The 21,939-nt window shown below is 43.7% G+C and overlaps 1 protein-coding gene across 7 annotated transcripts in view; it reads right to left on the reverse strand.

The window, feature by feature from the left end:
• The window catches only part of ADCY1 (adenylate cyclase 1), a 747,796-nt gene that overhangs the window by 130,740 nt on the left and 595,117 nt on the right, over positions 1–21,939 (reverse strand). The gene's annotated exons all lie outside the window — the stretch shown is intronic.

Genomic DNA, 21,939 nt, shown 5'->3' on the forward strand with positions numbered 1-21,939 from the left:
TGCATTTCAACAATTTTCAAATGAGACATACAGTACAGTACAGTACCGTACAGCAGCACAGCACTGCAAATGCATGTACTTTAAATATGCAATTTTACTATTACTGCGCGCGCACGCACGCACAGACTGTGTACTGACGTAGGTTGAACCGCGAAGGTATTAGACTTCAAAGACAACAGCTCGCAAACACCCCCATGAGCTTTTACACGGCATTGCAGTATTGCAGACAGCGGGAATAAAATGCTTAAATCACGGGCGCGAAAATAACGCAACTCACTCCGGGCGAAAACGACACAAAACCGCACATAACCGGGATAATCTGAAATTCGCGGAGCTAGCCGAGTTAGAATAAAGGGTGTCGCCACTGTACAGCGACATTGGCCATTCTTTAATAGTGATCCTCTTATAGGCCCCGTCCTTAAGGATCCACCATTATTTTCATATAAGAGAGGGAATAACCTGCATGACAGATTGGTCAGGGCATATATTGGTGGTAAGAGTATTAAACAGACGTTCCTGGGAACCCCCAAATTTGGATGTTTCAGATGCTATAGTTGCAGTCAATGCAATAGCATCGTGGAAGGTCCTACGTTCAAACATCCCCTATCAGGCGAATCTTATATGATTAAAGAGTACTATACGTGTCTGTCCAAAGATGTCATATATCTTATTAAATGTCCGTGTGGCGTGGGTTATGTGGGGGAGACCAACCAGAGGATAAAGGATAGGATTGGACAGCACAAAGCGGCCATACGCAGGTGTGACCCGGAAGCTCCGGTAGCCCATAATTTCACACAGGCTGGGCACAACGTGAGTCAATTGAGGTACCAGAATATCGATGGGATGAGAATGGGCCGACGTGGCGGCAATCTACAAAAATCTCTGTTCCAGAAGGAGTCCAGATGGATTAGAACACTTGGTACCATGACTCCATTGGGCATGAATAAGGATCTTAATATGGGCTTTTACCTTTAGACAGCTTTGCCCTGGTATCTGTCTCCTGTGTGGATTATGTATCATTAACCCTATTTCTGTACTAGCCTCGATGTGATCTGGTGCTTGTCCTTCTCTATTGCTCTAAACTCTGAGGTATGTGACTATTCGGTTGGGCTCTGCGTCCTGGTGCTGATGCAGGGTGATCAGTCCTTTATAGATGGAGTTCCAGGGGAGCGTCGCCGAGATGCCCAAAAAAAGAGAAACAGTGGATAGTGTAATACTATAAATCAATGTGATTAAAAATATAAGAGCTTCCAAATTCCTACTCACAAACGCAGCAGGAAAATGAGCATATGTGCCAGATTAGAACTGTAGTGCAGCCCAGTCTGGAGGTATGGTATATAGATCATCAATCTCCGAGAAAACAGAAAACAACCATAGTGTAGATAAAAAATAACAGGTTTATCCAACATAAAATCACAAATGGAGGCTTACGGCAATCGAAGAGGTCTTTGCTACGGCGCAGTTCTTCTCGCCCGGTCTCACTGCAAACAGCTTCCGTGTGCGTCACTTCCGGAACGTGACGTCACAGCTCGCTGGAACAGCGGATACTAAAGATTCCCCTGCTTCTCTCCTTCTCCAAGATGGCTGAGAAAGCCAGATTCTACGCGTTTCGACGTAATGACGTCTTCATCCGTCCTTTGCCAGGGTGTTAGTCTCCCTCACCTCTGACCTGGCCCTCTATGTGACTTCAACTCCAGTCTTATTGGTCTACTGGACACTCCTATCTAGCTCATTGATTTATAATTTAATATTATGACATATGACTTTATACCGCTTTTTTTCCAGTTTTTATTAGGGTTTATGTATATGCAAGTTTTACCTTTTTTATGTGTATATACACATTAATTTTGTTTTGCATATTCTCTTTATTTACCACTTATAGGTAACTTTGACTTTTTGGGGGATCACATGTGACCCCTTGTTCTGGATGTCTGTGGTCTGCTCATACAACTACTGCCTCCTGTGTTGATGTGATGTCCTCTGGTGCATGAATGCTCACACATGCTGAGTGACTTTGAGAACATTTCCCCTCCTATTGAGCCTCTACAAGCAATGTAACGTTAATGTAGAACTCTTCATGTCCACTGCGCATGCGCAGAGAACCCGTTGCAGAGAGCCTGGATTCTACTCTGCGTGTTTAGCGCGCGTGCACGCGCATCACACAGCTGATTTCGGCAGCCTGATACCACTGCAGAGGGGAACCTCATCACGGGACCAATATCAGAGCCTCCAGCTGATCTACTTTTCAGTAAAGCGCTCATAGCGCACATGGATGACGTCAAAAGGAAAACCTGGGGAGCGTAGATACCTAAAAGGAAATATGTGAAACTACCAAAGTGCAGTTAACGTTAAACAGAACACAATAATGGCAGAGCTCTCAAAAGAGCAAAAAAGACACGCTAGATGATAGATATATATGTCCATCCATAGGTATCCAAATAGAATTCAGGAGCAAAAATAGGAGGTAAGTAGATCCAGAAGAGAAACACAGAGCCAAAAATTAAAATACCAAAACATTTATCCGACAATGGTAAAAATTGGAGGCTTACAAGATTCCAAATGGTTTACAGCATGGGTGTAGGGATAAAGATGTTAGCCGAGTCGCGTACTCGGGATCTCTGCGCACCGCCACTGTATCCACCGGTCTCCGACCTGCAACACTGCTTGGAGCCGATACGTCACTTCCGGTTCCTCCAACACGTGGAGTAGACGTCACCGGAACTCCACCGCAGCCTATCTTCCTCTGGATGTTTACGCTGAGGGTTACGCTCTATGCGTTTCGCCGTGCAGAATGACGGCTTCGTCAGACTCCTGACGAAGCCATCATTATGCACGGCGAAACGCGTAGAGCGTAACCCTCAGCGACTCGAGCGAGATACAGGCCCCGTTATGGGGTGCCGGTATCCCTCTGCATTTCAAGGTCCCGATCACGTGACCGCGGCATGTAAACCAAGCAGAGGGATACCGGCACCAGCTAAAGGGGCCTGTATCTCGGGAAGCAGGGGGTCCCCAGACCTAAAACCAAAGCGGTTCAGCTCCAGAGACCCCCTGCACATCTACAGTATGAATAAAAATGTATTTTTAATGTATTTATTTCTATTCCTGTATTTATTTATTTATTTAGATTTATTTATTAAATGTGCTGCTGCTGTGTGTGAATTTTTTTTATTGTGGGTAGCGGGGGTGGGTGAAGGGCGTATTAGCCCCAACGGTGGTTGTTTAGGGCTTGCGGGGGGGTAGCGGGTGCACTTAACCCCTTCACGACCGTAGCGGTATTAACTGCTATGGTCGTGAAGGGGTTAAGTGCACCCGCAACCCCCCCGCAAGTCCTAAATTCACAACAAGGGCCAAATACCCCCTTCACCCACCCCCGCTACCCACAATAAAAAAAATTCACACAGACCGCAGCCCCACAATTAATAAATAAATCTAAATAAATAAATAAATACATGAATAGAAATAAATATATATATATCTATATATATATATACAGTATATACACACACATGATGAACCAATATACAAATAAATGTAGAAGGGTTATCAAAACCATACTGTACAACAAATAACACTTCTCCATACAGACACACTACATTACAATGAATTTCCTTTAATAAACCTAACTGATCTTACAATCTAAATCCTCAAATGCCAATGAAAAACCTCACATTCCAATCAATACATTGCATTTACATTGTATTTATGATGCATAAAATCTATGCACCATATACATTCTGCAAATGAATGTGAACAATATCATTGCAAGCTAAATACATATACTGTACCTCCAAACATGTCAACTATTTTATCCAATCAAGTAAACAAAAATCAATATATAAGTACCAATCAGAAAACAAAATTTAAAACCAAGGCTAACCCTTACAATACCAAGGATTACATCTATCTAATTGTAAAAAAAATTATACTGTACACACATTGAAGCATTGCAATAAACAACATACAGTACAGTACATCCCCTGTATCTCCCTGCCTTGAGTGTAATCTGTGTAAAGCCCCCTCCCCCCCTAATGTTTCTGTTAAATCTCCCTGCCTTGAGTGTAATCTGTATAAAGCCCCTCCCCCCTAATGTGTCTGTTAAATCTCCCTGCCTGTGTTGCTGTGAGTGCAGTTTATGTAAATGTGGGGAGGGGGGGGGACCCGATGTGCATACTGTGAGGTCTAACCACCCTCACCCACTACCCACATACCGTTACCCCCCCCCCCACATCCTGGCCATGGCCCCTCCGCTTCTGCAAAACAGACACAAAAATTAAAACCTCCAAAGTAATGTCCCCTAACCCCTTAATCACCATAGCGGTTATTAACCACTACAGTCATTAAGGGGTTAACCCACCCTCACCCACCACTCGGGATGCCTACATACCCTCCCACACTAACCCCTCACCCCGTGAGGCCTAACCCCCCTCACCCACTACCCACAAGGGAGGCCTACCCACATACCGTTGGGGAACCCCCCCCCCACCCCCAGTACCCACAATAAAAACAATACAGTGACCCACAATAAACATCATTATATTTATTAAATACATTACCCACCCCCTGTGCCCTTCCATAAATACAAGATTTATCCTTTTATAAACAGGGTTCATAACGCAGCCCCACACAAGTCCCCGGTGGGCTGGCGGGGCACCTGACAGACCTACAGGGTACCAGCAGCCCTTTTCAAACAGGTTCTGGAGGCCTGCTGGTGGGTCCCGCCAGCACCATGGCCCCCAGGTGGTCTCCTTGGGTCACCGTGGGCCACAATTGGGTCCCCACGGTAGGCCCAAGGATGTCTCGGAGCCTTCGGGTCAGACCCACAGGTGTCTGCGGGGCCTCGGGTGGATCCCACGGGGGTCTGGGAAACTCACGGGTGCTCACTACGGTCCGCGGTGCCCCCACACAAGTGGGACCACACATCTTCATCCCCGCACCTACGGGTCGGCGGTGCCCCCACAGAAGTGGGACCACACAGCTTCATCCCCGCAGACTACGGGTCCGCGGTGCCCCCACAGATGTGAGGCCACCGCTTCATCCCCGCATGTGTCACCCATGGAACCACCAGCCTGGTACCCGTGAGATACCCGAGGAAACCGTGGTCTCCAGAGGTCTCACATGGAACCACGGAACAAACCCTGAATGTAAAAAAAATAAACCTGGCCTATACATTCAATACATATACCCCCCCCCCAACACCTACAGTACAATAATGTGCAAAATAACTATTATCCAGATATGGATAATAAATTAATTGCCCATTATTAAAAACATTAACTAGCATATTCAAATAAATAATAAAGTGCTACTGACCTCATCAAGAAGAAGTCTCCGTCGCCAGTAACATTCTTGTCTTGTCCACAAAATACATTGCCAAAACAAAGCCAATACATTGCAATTACATTCAGATATCAATTAACCCCTTAAACACCTTATCGGATAATAACCGCAAAGGTAATTAAGGGGTTAAGCCACACTGGCCCGATACCCACCCTTCACCCATGAATTTGTACAGTGGCTTCATCATGCAACTATATATACAGTATATATATATAAATATATATATATATATATATATATATATATATATTTATATATAAAATAGAAGAAAAAAGCGCCCGATCCTAGTGCATTACTGTGCAAAAAATGGTTTAATTCCCAATGAAAGGCTCATAAAATGAACTCACAAACATAAAAGATAAAAAAGCATTGTATGAGTAATACTCATGCTCCAAAGAATCTGTAAGCGCAGCTGCTCTGCTACTCTGCTCCGTGACACCACTGCATCCAGTACAGCCCTCGTGTCTCTCTGCCAGCAGGAACTCACATCATCAGGCTCCTCACAGTATTCTTTCCCCGGGAACCCACCTCAGGGGATGAAAACAGTTTAGCTGTTGAAACGCGTAGGGCCAGGTGTGCTGTGGATTCCTGCAGCGTTGATTTATGAGTTCTGCCTGACATTCTCCTGCTTGCCATCTCCGTGCACGGCGTGACGTCATCTGTTCGTTCCGCCGCAAACATTGTCCCCGGTGGGAACCTAAACTATCTGGAGGTGTGTTCCCGGGGAAAGAATACTGTGAGGAGCCTGATGACGTGAGTTCCTGCTGGCAGAGATACACGAGGGCTGTACTGGATGCAGTGGTGTCACGGAGCAGAGTAGCAGAGCAGCAGCGCTTACAGATTCTTTGGAGCATGAGTATTACTCATACAATGCTTTTTTATCTTTTATGTTTGTGAGTTCATTTTATGAGCCTTTCATTGGGAATTAAACCATTTTTTGCACAGTAATGCACTAGGATTGGGCGCTTTTTTCTTCTATTTTCTATGCAGGTGGAGAGGGAGGTCGTTGTGCCCTTTAAAGAAGCAGCCTTTTTCCTGTCAGTGCTTTTCTGTTTCTTGCATTTTTTGGACTTCATTTGGACTTCAAAGTATTTGTGACAAAAGTTTGTTATTGGGTCCACAGCACATCTTTTTATAACTATATATGCATTTGGTGAACGTATTGATTGCACAGTTAAATATTATTATTGTCATTTAGGTTTTTTATATATTTATACATTTTCTGATCATTTATTATTATACTATTGCTGTCACACCATACCCAAGCGCAGTCCTTTTCTGTATATATATATATATATATATATATATACACACAGATATATATATATATACATACATATACAGTATATACACACACATGATGAACCAATATACAAATAAATGTAGAAGGGTTATCAAAACCATACTGTACTACAAATAACACTTCTCCATACAGACACACTACATTACAATGAATTTCCTTTAATAATCCTAACTGATCTTACAATCTAAATCATCAAATGCCAATGAAAAACCTCACATTCCAATCAATACATTGCATTTACATTGTATAAATGATGCATAAAATCTATGCACCATATACATTCTGCAAATGAATGTGAACAATATTATTGCAAGCTAAATACAAATACAGTACAGTACCTCCAAACAAGTCAACTATTTTAACCAATCAAGTAAACAAAAATCAATTAGCAATCATTATTGCTCTAGTATACCACGTGACAGAGGCTTGGGGGGAGAAAGGATGTGATGTAATTGAAAGCTTCTCACATGGTACTAGAGCCAATCAGAGCGTGGGAACTCCATCCCTACTCTGATTGGCTGTAGTACGTCACATCCTTTCTCCCCCCAAGCCTCTGTCACATGGTATACTAGAGCCAATCAGAGTAGGGATGGAGTTACCACGCTCTGATTGGCTACCATACCATGTGAGGCCAGCCATGTTTCTTTTAATGACATCATCTTAAAGGCAATTGAAGCAAAGCCATTCTGATTGGCTGTGCTTTTATTGCCTTTAAGTGACGTCATCATTTTTATTTTTATCGGCCAAAACACATGGTTTTCACGGCCCAATCAGGGCCGTGGGAACCATATGATGAAAATGTGACGTCATAGGCCTTTAAAAGCCTATGTCGTCTCATTTTGAAGCCAGACGCCGAGGAGGAAGGACCTCCGGAGAAGAAAGAAGACCAGGGTGTGGCCGAAGATGGAAAGAAGACCCCGCCCCGCCCGGAAGAAGATAGAAGAAAGAAGAATACAGATGAAGATGAAGATGGATTACAATTAGAAGACCCGTGGATTGATTTAGATTTTTAGTTTAATGTTTATTTTTTTGTATGGTTTATTATTTTATGGGTTCCTGTGCCTGGTGGATTGGTTCGTGAGTAAGGTGCGCAACGGGAGTCGGTGGGGGCAAGTAATGGTAAGTGAACTAAAGAAATGTATTTTATTTAACTTGTTAATTTTTTTTAATGCTTTTTTAACATGTGTATTATTTTTTTTGTGGTATATCATTTCTTGCAACTGTATGTATGTATGTATATACTGTATGTCTAGAGAGATATATACATACAGGGTAAGAAATGATGTTGTTTTAAAAGCTTTCTTTCATGTGTTTTAAAATAATTTGTCTATGCTGCTATGCTTTATTGTGTGTTTAAAATATTTTAAAATTAGATAGATGTAATTGTTGATATTGTGTGCTTGTGTTCAGGGATAGCCTTGGTTTTAAAGTTTGTATTCTGGTTGGTACTTATATTTTTTCACATGCTGAATTGTTCTGCTCGAGGCGTGAATTAGTTAATTGTTTCATTGTTCGGGATGGACTGTCAATTCTTTAGGGATGTAAATAATGATTGCTAATTGATTTTTGTTTACTTGATTGGTTAAAATAGTTGACTTGTTTGGAGGTACTGTACTGTATTTGTATTTAGCTTGCAATGATATTGTTCACATTCATTTGCAGAAGATTTTATGCATCATAAATACAATGTAAATGCAATGTATTGATTGGAATGTGAGGTTTTTCATTGGCATTTGATGATTTAGATTGTAAGATCAGTTAGGTTTATTAAAGGAAATTCATTGTAATGTAGTGTGTCTGTATGGAGAAGTGTTATTTGTTGTACAGTATGGTTTTGATAACCCTTCTACATTTATTTGTATATTGGTTCATCATGTGTGTGTATATACATATATATATATATATATATATATATATATATATATATATATATATACAGTGTTCGACAAATCTATACATTTGCTCGCCCCGGGCGAGTGGATTTAACATTGTGGCGAGCTCCTATTGGCCCAAGCAGCACACGTTTGGTACTAGGTGGCGAGTAGATTTTTTTGTTTGGCGAGTAGATTTTTTGGTGATTTGTCGACCACTGTGTATATATGTATATGTATATATATATCTAAATGTATAGGGATTGTTGTTATATATATATAAGGTCCCGTTGGGAGGACCGAAACGTTGGCGGCCCTGTGTCACGTAATAAACTTTTTTTGATACCAACTCTGCAGTGTGCTGTCTTCTTTTGGCTATCAGGATCCCCTGGTCACCATATGTCTACATACCATTTATGGGACAAGCATCTGCCTCCTAAATCAAAACGTGAGTGCTAATCTCCATACCTGACTATATATATATATATATATATATATATATATATATATTTATTTATATTCATGTATTTATTTATTTATTTAGATTTATTTATTAATTGTGGGGCTGCTGTGCGTGAATTTTTTTATTGTGGGCAGTGGGGGTGGGTGAAGGGGGTATTTGGCCCTTGGTGTGAGTTTAGGACTTGCGGGGGGGTTGTGGTTGCACTTAACCCCTTCACGGCCGTAGCAGTTAATACCGCTACGGTCGTGAAGGGGTTAAGTGCACCCGCTACCCCCCGCAAGCCCTGAACAACCACCGTTGGGGCTAATACCCCCTTCACCCACCCCCGCTACACACAATAAAAAAAATTCACACACAGCAGCAGCACACTTAATAAATAAATCTAAATAAATAAATAAATACATGAATAGAAATAAATACATTTAAAATACATTTTTATTTATACTGTAGATGTGCAGGGGGTCTCTGGAGCTGAACCGCTTTGGTTTTAGGTCTGGGGACCCCCTGGTTCCCGAGCTACAGGCCCCTTTAGGGGGTGCCGTTATCCCTCTGCTTGGTTTACATGCCGCGGTCACGTGATCGGGACCTTTAAATGCAGAGGGATACCGGCACCCCATAATGGGGCCTGTATCTCGGGGAGCAGGGGGTCCCCGGACCTGAAACTAATGCGGTTCAGCTCCGGAGACCCCCTGCACATCTACACTATGAATAAAAATGTATTTTAAATGTATTTATTTATATTCATGTATTTATTTAGATTTATTTATTTATTAATTGTGCTGCTGCTGTGTGTGAATTTTTTTTATTGTGGGTAGCGGGGGTGGGTGAAGGGGGTATTAGCCCCAATGATGGTTGTTTAGGGCTTGTGGGGCTGTAGCGGGAGGGGTTAACCCCTTCATGACCATAGCGGTATTAACTGCTACGGTCGTGAAGGGGTTAAGTGTACCCGCAACCCCCCGCAAGTCCTAAACTCACACCAAGGGCCAAATACCCCCTTCACCCACCCCCGCTACCCACAATAAAGCGGGCACGGTGGGTTAACCCCTTCATTGCCTTAGCGGCTATCAGCTATGGCAATGAAGCAGCATTTCTGTATTTTTAATAATATTGTGCAGGAGCAGGGGGTCCCCTGAGCTTTGATTTGTGGCTCATGGAACCCCCTGCTCACTGTACAATATTATTAAAAATACAGTCATGCTGCTTCGTTACCATAGCACATAGCCGCAAAGGTAAGGAATGAGTGTTTATTTATATATGTGTTTTATTCATACTGTAGATGCGCAGAGGGTCTCCGGAGCTGAACCGCTGTGGTTTTAGGTCCGGGGACCCCCTGCTTCCCGAGATACAGGCCCCTTTAGGGGGTGCCGGTATCCCTCTGCTTTGTTTACATGCCGCGGTCACGTGATCGGGACCTTTAAATGCAGAGGGATACCGGCAACTCATAAAGGGGCCTGTATCTCGGGGAGCAGGGGGTCCCCAGACCTGAAACCAACGCGGTTCAGCTCCAGAGACCCCCTGCACATCTACACTATGAATAAAAATGTATTTTAAATCATTTTTAAAGTGCCAATGTTTGCACAGAGAGAGCAGCGGTTCTCTCTCTGCTGCAAACACATCTCGCCCCCGCCGGCCTATAGTATCATTGATGTGCATACAGTATACAGTACTGTATGTGTACAGTACTGTATGTTAGGGGTTATAGGGGTTGTTGTTATACAGTATATATATATATATATATATATAAAAAATATATATATATATATACTGCATTACAATTCATGAATTTATGCCATCTGGTGGACACGCAAAGCATTGCAGCCTAGTAAATCCTGAACCATTATCAATTAACACATCAACCGCGCGTCAGCCGGGCATGACCCCTGGCTGGGAACGCGACATGCTCCGGGTGACAGCGTGGCATTCCAGGAACCAGCCAGGGACAAACCGGTGATTTGTAGAATAAAGTGTGCCGCAACAGTATTATATTTTTATTTAACAAAAATAAAGCCAAAATGGAGAAGCCATGTGTGAAAAACTCCAGGTAAAATCCATATTTGAATCCTGCTTCATTCAACAATTTGCTGTGTGTGTTATAGTACTGTATATGCTAGGTAAAATCCATCTTTGAATCCTGCTTCATTCAACCATTTGCTATGTGTATTATAGTATATGCTAGGTAAAATCCATATTTGAATCCCTAATTAAATTAAGCTTTGACACCTAGGCAGGGAACACCCATCTAGGTAGAAAAACCATCTGTTTGAATGTGCCTCAGATGTGCTAATTAAGCAGACAGAACCTAACTGTCAGGTGACTTGCTAGGCCCATATAACCCAGATAGAAAAGCTTTATGCTGCCTGCAGCCCATCTCCAAGAAGCCCATTGTAAGTAGCTGAAGTTTAAAAGGAAATTGTAAAGAAGTGAGGAAGTGGACAACCCCTAATGGCCCATTCCTGCATTTGAACTATGCTGGAAAGGAGGATATCATCTATACCAGACTGCATCATTACTGCTGTGATGTTGCCTTTAACATTTACATTTGCTGTGATCTCACTTCTTCTCAAATTACTGTATGCACTTCTTTCTACCAGCCTCCTTATGTCTCTAACTCTATTCATATATCTCCATCACTCCTTCCTTTGCCACTTCTCAGTTCACATGAACTCCTTTCTTACCTGCGCCCTCTGAAACTACACAGCTATACCCCCTGCACTAAATCATACCCTTACAAATCCTCCTCACACATTCTCTTTCTATCCCTGCTTCTCCTCCTTGCTTCTGAGAATATCTCTCCCAATCCTGGTCCCTGCCTTATTTCTGTATGCTCTCGTCCTCGCCTGCCAAATGCAACCTCTACTCCTTCTGGTGTTAACCCCTCTAACCTCATACCCATCCCCTGTCACTCTCCCTCCTCTCTCCCTTTCTCCTGTGCCCTTTGGAATGCTCGCTCCCTTTCTAACAAGTTCCTCTCTGTGCATGACTTCTTTCTCTCTCACTCTCTGCTCCTATTTGCTATAACTGAGACCTGGCTCACTCAGTCTGACTCTTCTCTGGAAGCTGACCTATCTTATGGTGGCCTTTCTTTCTCCCACCCTCCGCGTCCTGATGGCAGGGGTGGAGGTGTAAGTCTCCTGGTCTCCTCTCTCTGCCGTTACCGTACCCTTCATATTCGTCTCTCTCGTTTTTCCCTCCTTTGAGGCTCACACTGTCCAGATCTTCTCACCTCTCCCTGTCCACATGGCAGTCATCTATCGCCCACCTACCTCTACTCATCCCCCTTCTGTCTTTCTCTCTCACTTTGAATCCTGGCTCTCTTCCTTTCTCTCCTCAGACTCTCCTGTTCTTCTCCTTGGGGACTTCAATTGCCACATTGATGACCCCTCTCTCCCTTGGGCTTCCCGCTTTCTCTCTCTAACTTCTTCTTTTGGCCTTCAACAGTGGACTGCAGCCAGCAACCACAAGGATGGCCACTACCTAGACCTGGTTTTCACTAAAAACTTCTCTCTCCGATTTCTCCATTTCCCACTTTCCTCTCTCTGACCATCACCTCATCTCATTCTCTCTATCTCGCTTCTCCCCTTCTCCAACTCCATCTACCCCCCCGGTTCCGCAGAAACCTGCGCTCTATTCACCTACCTGTCTTTGACTCCACTTTACGCTCCTCCCTCTCCTCTCTCAGCTCTGCTACAGACCCTGACAACCTTGTCAGGAACTACAACTCTGCCTTATCCTCCTCTCTTGATCTACATGCCCTGCTTTCTCTCTGCCATCCTTGCCCTTCAAACCCCAGACCCTGGCTAAATTCCCACACGAGCATGCTGCATTCCTCCACTCATTCCTCTGAACGCCTCTGGAGGAAATCTCATACTCTCGCAGACTTTCTTCACTACAAATTTATGCTATCCTGATTCAACTCTGCCGTCTCGCAAGCAAAAGAAGCCTACTTTTCATCTCTAATCAACAAGCACAAGTCTAACCCACGCCGACTCTTCTCTGTCTTTGATGCTCTACTCAAACCACCCTCAGCTGCCTCTTCTTCCTCCATCTCCGCCCAGGACTTTGCTGACTATTTTAAAGAAAAGGTAGAATCCATACGTCTGAATATTCCCTCTGTTTCTTCCTCCCATTTTACACCTCTTCCTAACTCTCCTCCTGCCTTCCTTGACTCTTTTTCCACTGTCTCAGAGGAGGATGTGTCACTGTTGATCTCCTCTTCCCCCTCTACCACTTGCTCTCTTGACCCCATTCCCTCCCATCTCCTAAAACCACTTGGTCCTACTATAATCCCTACCCTCACACACATTTTTAACTCCTCCCTCTACTCTGGTAACTTCCCATCCTCCTTAAAACATGCAACTGTTATACCATTACTCAAAAACAGCAAGCTTGACTCTACCTGTCTTTCTAACTATCGACCTGTCTCCCTCCTGCCTTTTACCTCCAAACTCCTTGAACGTCTTGTATTCTCTCGCTTGCTCCATTTTCTCAACACCTATTCTCTCCTAGACCCTCCACAATCTGGCTTCTGCACTGCTCACTCCACGGAAACAGCCCTCACTAAAATAACGGATGACTTCCATGCTGCCAAAGACAGAGGTCATTACACTCTGCTCATATTACTCGACCTCTCTGCCGCATTAGACACCGTGGACCACCCTCTTCTCCTTCACATTCTTAATACTCTTGGTATTCATAAAAAAGCTCTATCCTGGATCTCCTCTTACCTCTCCCATCGTACTTTCAGTGTCTCTTCTGTTAACACCTCCTCCTCCTCTATTGATCTCTCTGTGAGGGTACCCCAGGGCTCTGTCCTGGGACCTCTTCTCTTTTCTCTGTACACACTCTCTCTAGGGAACCTAATAACATCTCTTGGGTTTAAATATCACCTCTATGCTGACGACACACAAATTTACTTTTCAACACCCGACCTTACACATGCTGTACAAACCAAAGTTTCTGAATGTCTCTCTGCTATATCATCCTGGATGGCCCTCCACCGCCTTAAACTCAACATGGCAACAACAGAACTCCTCATACTTCCTCCCAAACTTGGCCCTATTCCCTCCTTCCACATTACTGTTGGAAGTACGATCATTCACCCAGTAGCCCAACCACGCCGCTTAGGGGTCACACTCAACGCATCTCTCACATTCTCCTCTCACATTCGGAACGTTTCTAAAACCTGTCGCTTTTTCTTCCGCAATATCACTAAGATACGCCCGTTTCTCTGTTGCTCGACTGCTCAAACTCTGACTCAGGCCCTCATTCTCTCCCGTCTTGATTACTGTAACCTCCTGCTTTCCAGCCTCCCTGCCTCTCACCTGTCTACCCTACAATCTATCCTAAACGCTGTTGCCAGAATCACTCTCCTCTTTCCTAAATCTGTCTCTGCGTCTCCCCTCCTGAAATCCCTCTCCTGGCTTCCGATCAAATCTCGTATCACACATGCAATTCTCCTCCTCACTTTTAAAGCTTTACATTCTTCTGCTCCTCCTTACATCTCAGCCCTAATTTCTCGTTATACACCATCCCGACTCTTGCGTTCCTCTCAAGGATGTCTTCTTTCTACCCCCTTTGTATCTAAAGCCCTCTCCCACCTTAAACCTTTCTCACTTACTGCCCCGCACCTCTGGAATGCCCTTCCCCTCAATACCCGACTAGCACCCTCTCTATCCACCTTTAAGACCCACCTTAAGACACACTTGCTTAAAGAAGCATATGAATAGCACTGTTGATTATACCGGACACATGATACATAAAGCTTGGCCCCCTGCAGACGCACTTACCAAAATGCCCTCCTACTGTCTCTGTACCTTCTCCCTAACCTACCAGTTAGACTGTAAGCTCCTCGGAGCAGGGACTCCTCTTCCTTAATGCTACTTTTATGTCTGATGCACTTATTCCCATGACCTGTTTATATTATCTGAAATTTATTTGATTACCACGTGTATTACAACTGTGAAGCGCTATGTACATTAATGGCGCTATATAAATAAAGACATACAATACAATAAGTACACCCTTACTGCTACCATAGGAATTAGAAGGTAGGTAAGGGGACTCTGAGCACTGCTTGATGATATCAGGCTGGAGGCAACGTGCGGTGTGAAAAAACTTTATTATGGCATAAAAGCCCGGATTAAAAAAACACGAGAGACAATTCTCTGACGCGTTTCGTCTTGCGACTTTATCAAAGAGTGCGACGGACCAGCTGAGCTTTCTCCCCACAGCAGCACACCGGCATCAGGGCAGCTATGTGAGTACAGACACTCTCTTCCGAGAAGACCCGCTGGGATCGCAAGACCCGCCAAAGAAGGGACGGCTGGGTGGGACCAAAACATCAGTCAGGTAAGAGGTTTCCCTCCCTACAGTGGTATGTCTACGGTGTTTAAAGATTTTGCTGCTATTATATGACGGAGTTCATCGTTTTATTGGGGATAGAAAACCCTGCTCACAGATCACTATATATCCTGGACCCACTAATTGATTATTGAATGTATATAAGCCCTCGCAGATGTTACTCTAGAGCACCCAATTAGGGATTGATTTCCCTTACTAGTTTACCATAGGAATTAAGATGCTAAGTAGCAGACAGGTGCTGCTAATCAAATGCCCTTGATTAATTGATCATCAGCAAGTGTGACCACCTCTATAAAAGCCGACGTTTTAGCAGTTTGCTTGTCTGGAGCATTCAGGTGCGTGTTAACACAATGCCAAGGAGGAAAGACATCAGCAATGATCTTAGAGAAGCAATTGTTGCTGCCCATCAATCTGGGAAGGGTTATAAGGCCATTTCCCAAAAAAAGTTCATCATTCTGCAGTGCGAAATATTATTCAAAACTGGAAAACATTCAAGACAGTTGCCAATCTTCCCAGGAGTGGACATCCCACCAAATTCACCCCAAGGTCCGACTGTGCAATGCTCAGAGAAATTGCAAAATACCCAAGAGTTACATCTCAGACTTTACAGGCCTCAGTTAGCATGTTAAATGTTAAAGTTCATGACAGTACAATTAGAAAAAGACTGAACAAGTATGGTTTCCAGGAGAAAGCCTCTTCTCTCTAAAAAGAACATGGCAGCAGCACGGCTTAGGTTTGCAAAGTTGCACCTGAACAAACCACAAGACTTCTGGAACAATGTCCTTTGGACAGACGAGACCAAAGTGGAGAAATTTGGCCATAATGCACAGCATGAAACGAGAAAAACAGAGAAGGGACAAAACATAGCGTAAAACTGCTGGGTAACGTCAGCCTACACTAAAAACAAAACATACACACTCTTAGTAACTGACTATAAAATAAATGTTATAAAAATAATGAACTATGTCAATAAAACAGGGACCACCGAACTGACAATGGAGGACAGCTGGTCATCTGGAGTTGGTATAATCAAAACCCTACTTGCAAGAAGCAGGGTGACAACGAGCGAAGGTGGATAGAGGTAAGTGTCCAACTGACATCAGGAAAAGTTCCAACAGAGCTCTACTCTGTGACGCTGGTGCTGTCGCCGGAATAGCCTGATGTCAATCATGGGGAAACGCCGGTGGGGGAAGCAGGCTCGCTGGTGTAATCACGCCAACACCGCATGGAGCTACTCCTCCTCCTTCACTGCTCCTCTTCTCCGCCCGGCAGCTAGTGTGCACCCGTGCGCGTGTGCCCGTAAAGTAAAAGGTACACGAACCTCGCCGCTCGATCACACGGATGAAACTGCAAGTCCTGCAAAGTACTGTAGGCAGTCCAGAGGGTGACTACTGGCACCTGCCCTACGTGTTTCGTAGAACTAATTCTACTTCCTCAGGGGCTGATAACAAGATACATACTGTATGGCTACTCCTATATACCCTTTCCAATTAAGAAACAATTAGTGGTTAAAGGAATACATACTGTACATAGAAACCTGTTTATCTGCCTGTCACTAAACAAAATACATAAAACATACAAAACGTAACCCAGCATTACTACAATTCAGACAATACATATATAGATGAGTGGCATAAAGGATACTTAAGTGCCTCATGGATGTACAACAAGACAACACATAAGCAATTAACCCTTATTCTTCCGTTAGGATACTCTTAGAGAGCTGCAGCCAGCAGTCAAAACACTGGTGGAATAAGTCTAAACACTTATGTACATACTGTAAATTTATTTGTAGACACTTTAGCGCTTTCTCACAGTATTTTTTCGATCATAATGCACAGCGCCACGTTTGGCAAAAACCAAACACAGCATATCAGCACAAACACCTCATACCAACTGCCAAGCACTGTGGTGGAGGGGTGATGATTTGAGCTTGTTTTTGCAGCCACAGTGTAAGGAATCCACACCTCAGTTTACTGTTTGCCTTGCCTTACAGACCTGTGCAGCCCTGGGACACTGCTCCTGATATTTACTGCAGCTGCACCCTGGGTTCACTCATTAAAGCAATGCTGTCACACGCCCCTTCTGCTATTGGTTCACTGACCTTTAAAGACAGCCTTCCCACAATGCTCCCTGCTGAGCATAGTCCTTCCTGGATGTCACAAGTGTTCTGCCACAAGCTCTTGGCTTGTCTGTGTATGTATTAACCTCTCTAGTTGTTATTCCCTAGTTCCTGAGGCCTGCTGCTAGTCTTCATGCAGGGGCCTGTATTTCCTGATTATCCTGTGTATCCTGAGGCCGGCTGCTAGTCTCATGCAGCGGCCTGTTCCTGTGCTGAAGCGGAGTACTCTTCATGTTAACTTCAGGTCCCTGTTTCCTGAGGCCGGCTGCTAGTCGCATGCAGCGGCCTGTTCCTGTCTCCTGTGCTGAAGCGGAGGTCTCTCCAGTGTTGACTTCAGCTCCCTGTTTCCTGAGGCCTGCTATCCTTCTACTGCAGAGCCTATCTACTGGTTCCTGGGGCCTGCTGCTCATTCTCCATTGCAGAGGCCGTGTCCGGGTTTCCTGTGCTGAAGCAGAGGATTCTCCAGTGCGTACTTCAGCTTCCAGTTTCCTGAGGCCGGCTGTCCTTCCCTAGTAGAGGCCGGTCTACAAGTCGTGAGGTCTGTAGCTCTCTCTCTCCTTGCACAGGCCCGCTCTGGACTCTTGCGCTGAAGCACTGGTTTACCAGTGCTGCCTGGCGGTGTGCCCACTCCGGTCTGCCTATCCCTTCCTGAGAGCAGTACCATGGGCCATGGTCGCCGCACGCACAGAACCCACGCCTGTGCTCACGCTCCTAAGCTGAAGCGAGGAACTTATGATTACTTGTTGCCGAACTCCTGCTTGAATAATGTTTACCCTGATCTCTCCTGTCCTGACCATGGCTTGTCCACTGATGATGCTGCCTTCTCCAGCCCCGACCCTGCTACGTACGACTACGAACTGCGCAATCCGGATCAGCCTGCGTGGTCTAAGGTTGGTGCTTATACAACCCCACCTCAGCCACGCGGTCCGACCCAGGTTTGTGGCGAGCACAACCGTGACACACTGGACCTGGGAACCTTGCAGTCATTGAGTCGACCATGAACTCCTATGTACACCAAAGTATTCTAGAGTCAAATGTGAGGCCATCTGTCCGACAGCTAAAGCTAAAGCTTGGCCGAAATTGGGTCATGCAACAGGACAATGATCCCAAGCACACCAGCAAATCTACAACAGAATGGCTGGAAAAGAAAAGAATCAAAAGAAAAGAAAAGAATCAAAGTGTTGCAATGGCCCAGTCAAAGTCCAGACCTCAACCCGATTGAAATGTTGTGGCTGTGCATAAACAAATGCCCACAAACCTCAATGAACTGAAGCAACGTTGTAAAGAAGAGTGGGCCAAAATTTCTCCACAACGATGTGAGAGACTGAAAAAGTCATACAGAAAACAATTACTTCGAGTTATTGCTGCTAAAGATGGTTCTACAAGCTATTGAATCATAATGTGTACTTAGTTTTTCACACATGGCTTCTCCATTTTGGCTTTATTTTTGTTAAATAAATCATGACACAGTGTAATATGTCATGTGTTGTTGTTCATCTGAGGTTGTATTTACCTAATTTTAAAACCTGCTAAGGAACAGATGATTGTTATCATGTCCTGATATATAAAACCATAGAATTCAAAGAGGGTGTACTTTCTTTTTCACATGACTGTATATATATATATATATATATATATATATATATATATATATATATATATATATATATATATATATATATATATATATATATATATATATATATATATATATATATATATATATATATATATATATATATATATATATATATATATATATATATATTATATATATATATAGAGAGAGAGAGAGGGAGTGGCTCAGTGAGTAACGACACTGACTGGCACTCTCAGTTTGAAGCAGGGGAGCCTGGTTCAATTCCCGGTGTTGACTCCTTGTGACCTTGGGCAAGTCACTTTATCTCTCTGTGCCTCAGGCACCAAAAACATAGACTGTAAGCTCCAGGGGGCAGGGACCTGTGCCTGCAAAATGTCTCTGTAAAGCACTGTGGACAACTAGCAGCGCTATACAAGAACATGCTATTATTATTATTATATATAAAAGACAGCACTCTGATCCAGTAATCCCAAAACTTCTGTATTAGTCATGTCGCCCAAAGCGACGTTTAAGTCCCAGAGGGGTTCAGAAATCATGTCGGGTCGGTACACGTGGAATCCAGACTGCAAGAAAAACAAGACAGGAGCAAGGCACAACAAACGCAGGAGCTCAAGGCTACAACCAGTTATGCTCAGAAAGATAGGAGTGAATGAGCAAGGCATTTATAGCAGACAGGATCCAATGAGGCAGGGGCCGGAACAGAGGTGCAGTAGGAGGATTATGTCACTGCTGCAGAATGTCGGGTCACCTGGTTCTTCCCTGCCCTACGAAGCCGGGAAACGCCAACACTCAATAAGATATAAGGGAATCTCATTGGGTACCATTTCTTCTTCCCCTCCTATTAAGAGAGGTCTGCCCACCAGGGTCATGCTTTCTAGTTCCTGCCTCTGCCTTCATCGATTACGAGGTCTGGGGGAAATTTTGTGGATCAAGATTTCGTTACTAAACATAAGATTCCCCTGGTTAAGAAGTCAGTACCGGTGGGCCTAGAAACTATCTACGGACGTCCTCTCCAGCCAGCCTTCATTTCATTAGAAACTCCTACTCTTACTCTCTCCACCATAGACGGTCAAAAGGAGGAGATCTCACTGGACGTTATTCATTCACCCTCTATGCAGGTAATGCTGGGTCTCCCTTGGCTCCAACAACACAACCCGCTTATAGACTGGACTGACAAGGAACCTATACAATGGAGTGTTGCCTCTCAAGTTGCTCCTGTTCCTTCGGTACAACTTATCGCTGGTGTAGAGACCAGTAATCCTGCCAAACCTACGCTTGCTGCAGTATATGCAGATTACATTGATGTTTTTGATAACGTTCGTTCCGAAATCCTTCCTCCTCACCATCCTAATGATTGCCCCATTGATCTTCTGCCCGGGGCCATCCTTCTTAAAGGTAGATCTTATCCTTTGTCTTTTCCTGAGACTAAGGCTATGTCTGAGTATATTCAGGAGAACTTAAAGAGAGGGTTCATTAGGGCTTCCTCCTGGGGCTGGGTTCTTTTTTGTTAAGAAGAAATATGGTTCTCTCTGCCCATGCACAGACTATTGGGGCCTTAAAAAAATAACTCTGAAAAATCGTTACCCCGTACTGCTCATTTCTGAATTGTTTGATCGTCTACAAGGTTATTCCATTTTTTCTAAACTCGATCTTCGTGGGGCTTACAATCTCATACGCATTCGACAAGGGGACGAATGGAAAACGGCCTTCAATACGCGAGACGGCCATTATGAATATTTGGTTATGCCTTTTGGGCTCTGTAGTGCCCCAGCTGTCTTTCAAGAATTCGTGAATGATATTTTTCGGGTTGTCCTCAACATTTTTCTAATTGTCTATCTCAATGATATTCTTATTTTTTCTAAATCTATATCTGAACATATCCACATTTGAGACGTGTTCCCTCCTTACCTGTTAGTGGCCTGTCCCCCCAAGATTTTAAGCTTGCCCCTCCCCACTTTCAGCTTGCCCCTCCCCCCTCCCCAAGTTAGCAGGTGTTTTTCATGTTGCTGGGTTTGGATAGATCCAATATTATCATTCTCCATCCTAATATAGAGGTAAATGAGAATATTAATCAGGTAGTGTTAGGACCTGCAAATTTGGTCATGCCTTGATGTGGCTTGCAGGCTTATAACGCTTTGGCCAAAGGGTGTAACTAAATGACCCATTTTCAAGAGAATATATAGGTATTTCACTGTGTATTTTTGTTATATTGGATGTAGCGTTTGGCTTTTTTGGCTTTTGTTGTCATTGTTGACTTCCCATGATGCTAATTAATCAGAGTCTTTATGGACCATACTCATATGCAGCTATTTTTTTTTGTTCCAAAAAAATACCATGAACAGCTCATTTCGCCTGATAATTTGCATATCAGGATTCTTTATTGAATCTTGGAACCATGAAAATTATTTTGGAGTCAGATCTCAGGAGATAAGAGCTGCATGTGGTAGGGGTGATGAGTTTGTTTAGATAGGAGGATATCTTGTCCAGAAAGTATTTGAAGGCAATGAGACAGGATACATTTACTTTGCACCTAGACTGAAGGGTTATACAATCAAGTTTTTGGAGCATTTCATAGTGATGTGTGTTGTAGTTACATTGTATGGTAAATGGGCATATTGCGTTGTAGATGGTGTCTAGCTTACCAATGTGTTTTTGAGGTGCTGTAACATACTGTGTCCCCATAGTCTATAATTGGCATTAGCATCAGTTGTGTGATGTGCTTTCTGACCACCGGGCTTAGGGAAGACTTGTTCCTATAAAGTACCCCTAGTTGTTTGTAGGTTTTGGATGTCAGAGTATTAATATGCAATCCAAATGTTAAATGAGAGTCAAGTCATATGCCCATACATACTGTATATACAGATAGCATGAATACTTGTTGCA

This window comes from Ascaphus truei, chromosome 2, assembly GCF_040206685.1.
Source record: "Ascaphus truei isolate aAscTru1 chromosome 2, aAscTru1.hap1, whole genome shotgun sequence".
Lineage (NCBI taxonomy): Eukaryota > Metazoa > Chordata > Amphibia > Anura > Ascaphidae > Ascaphus > Ascaphus truei.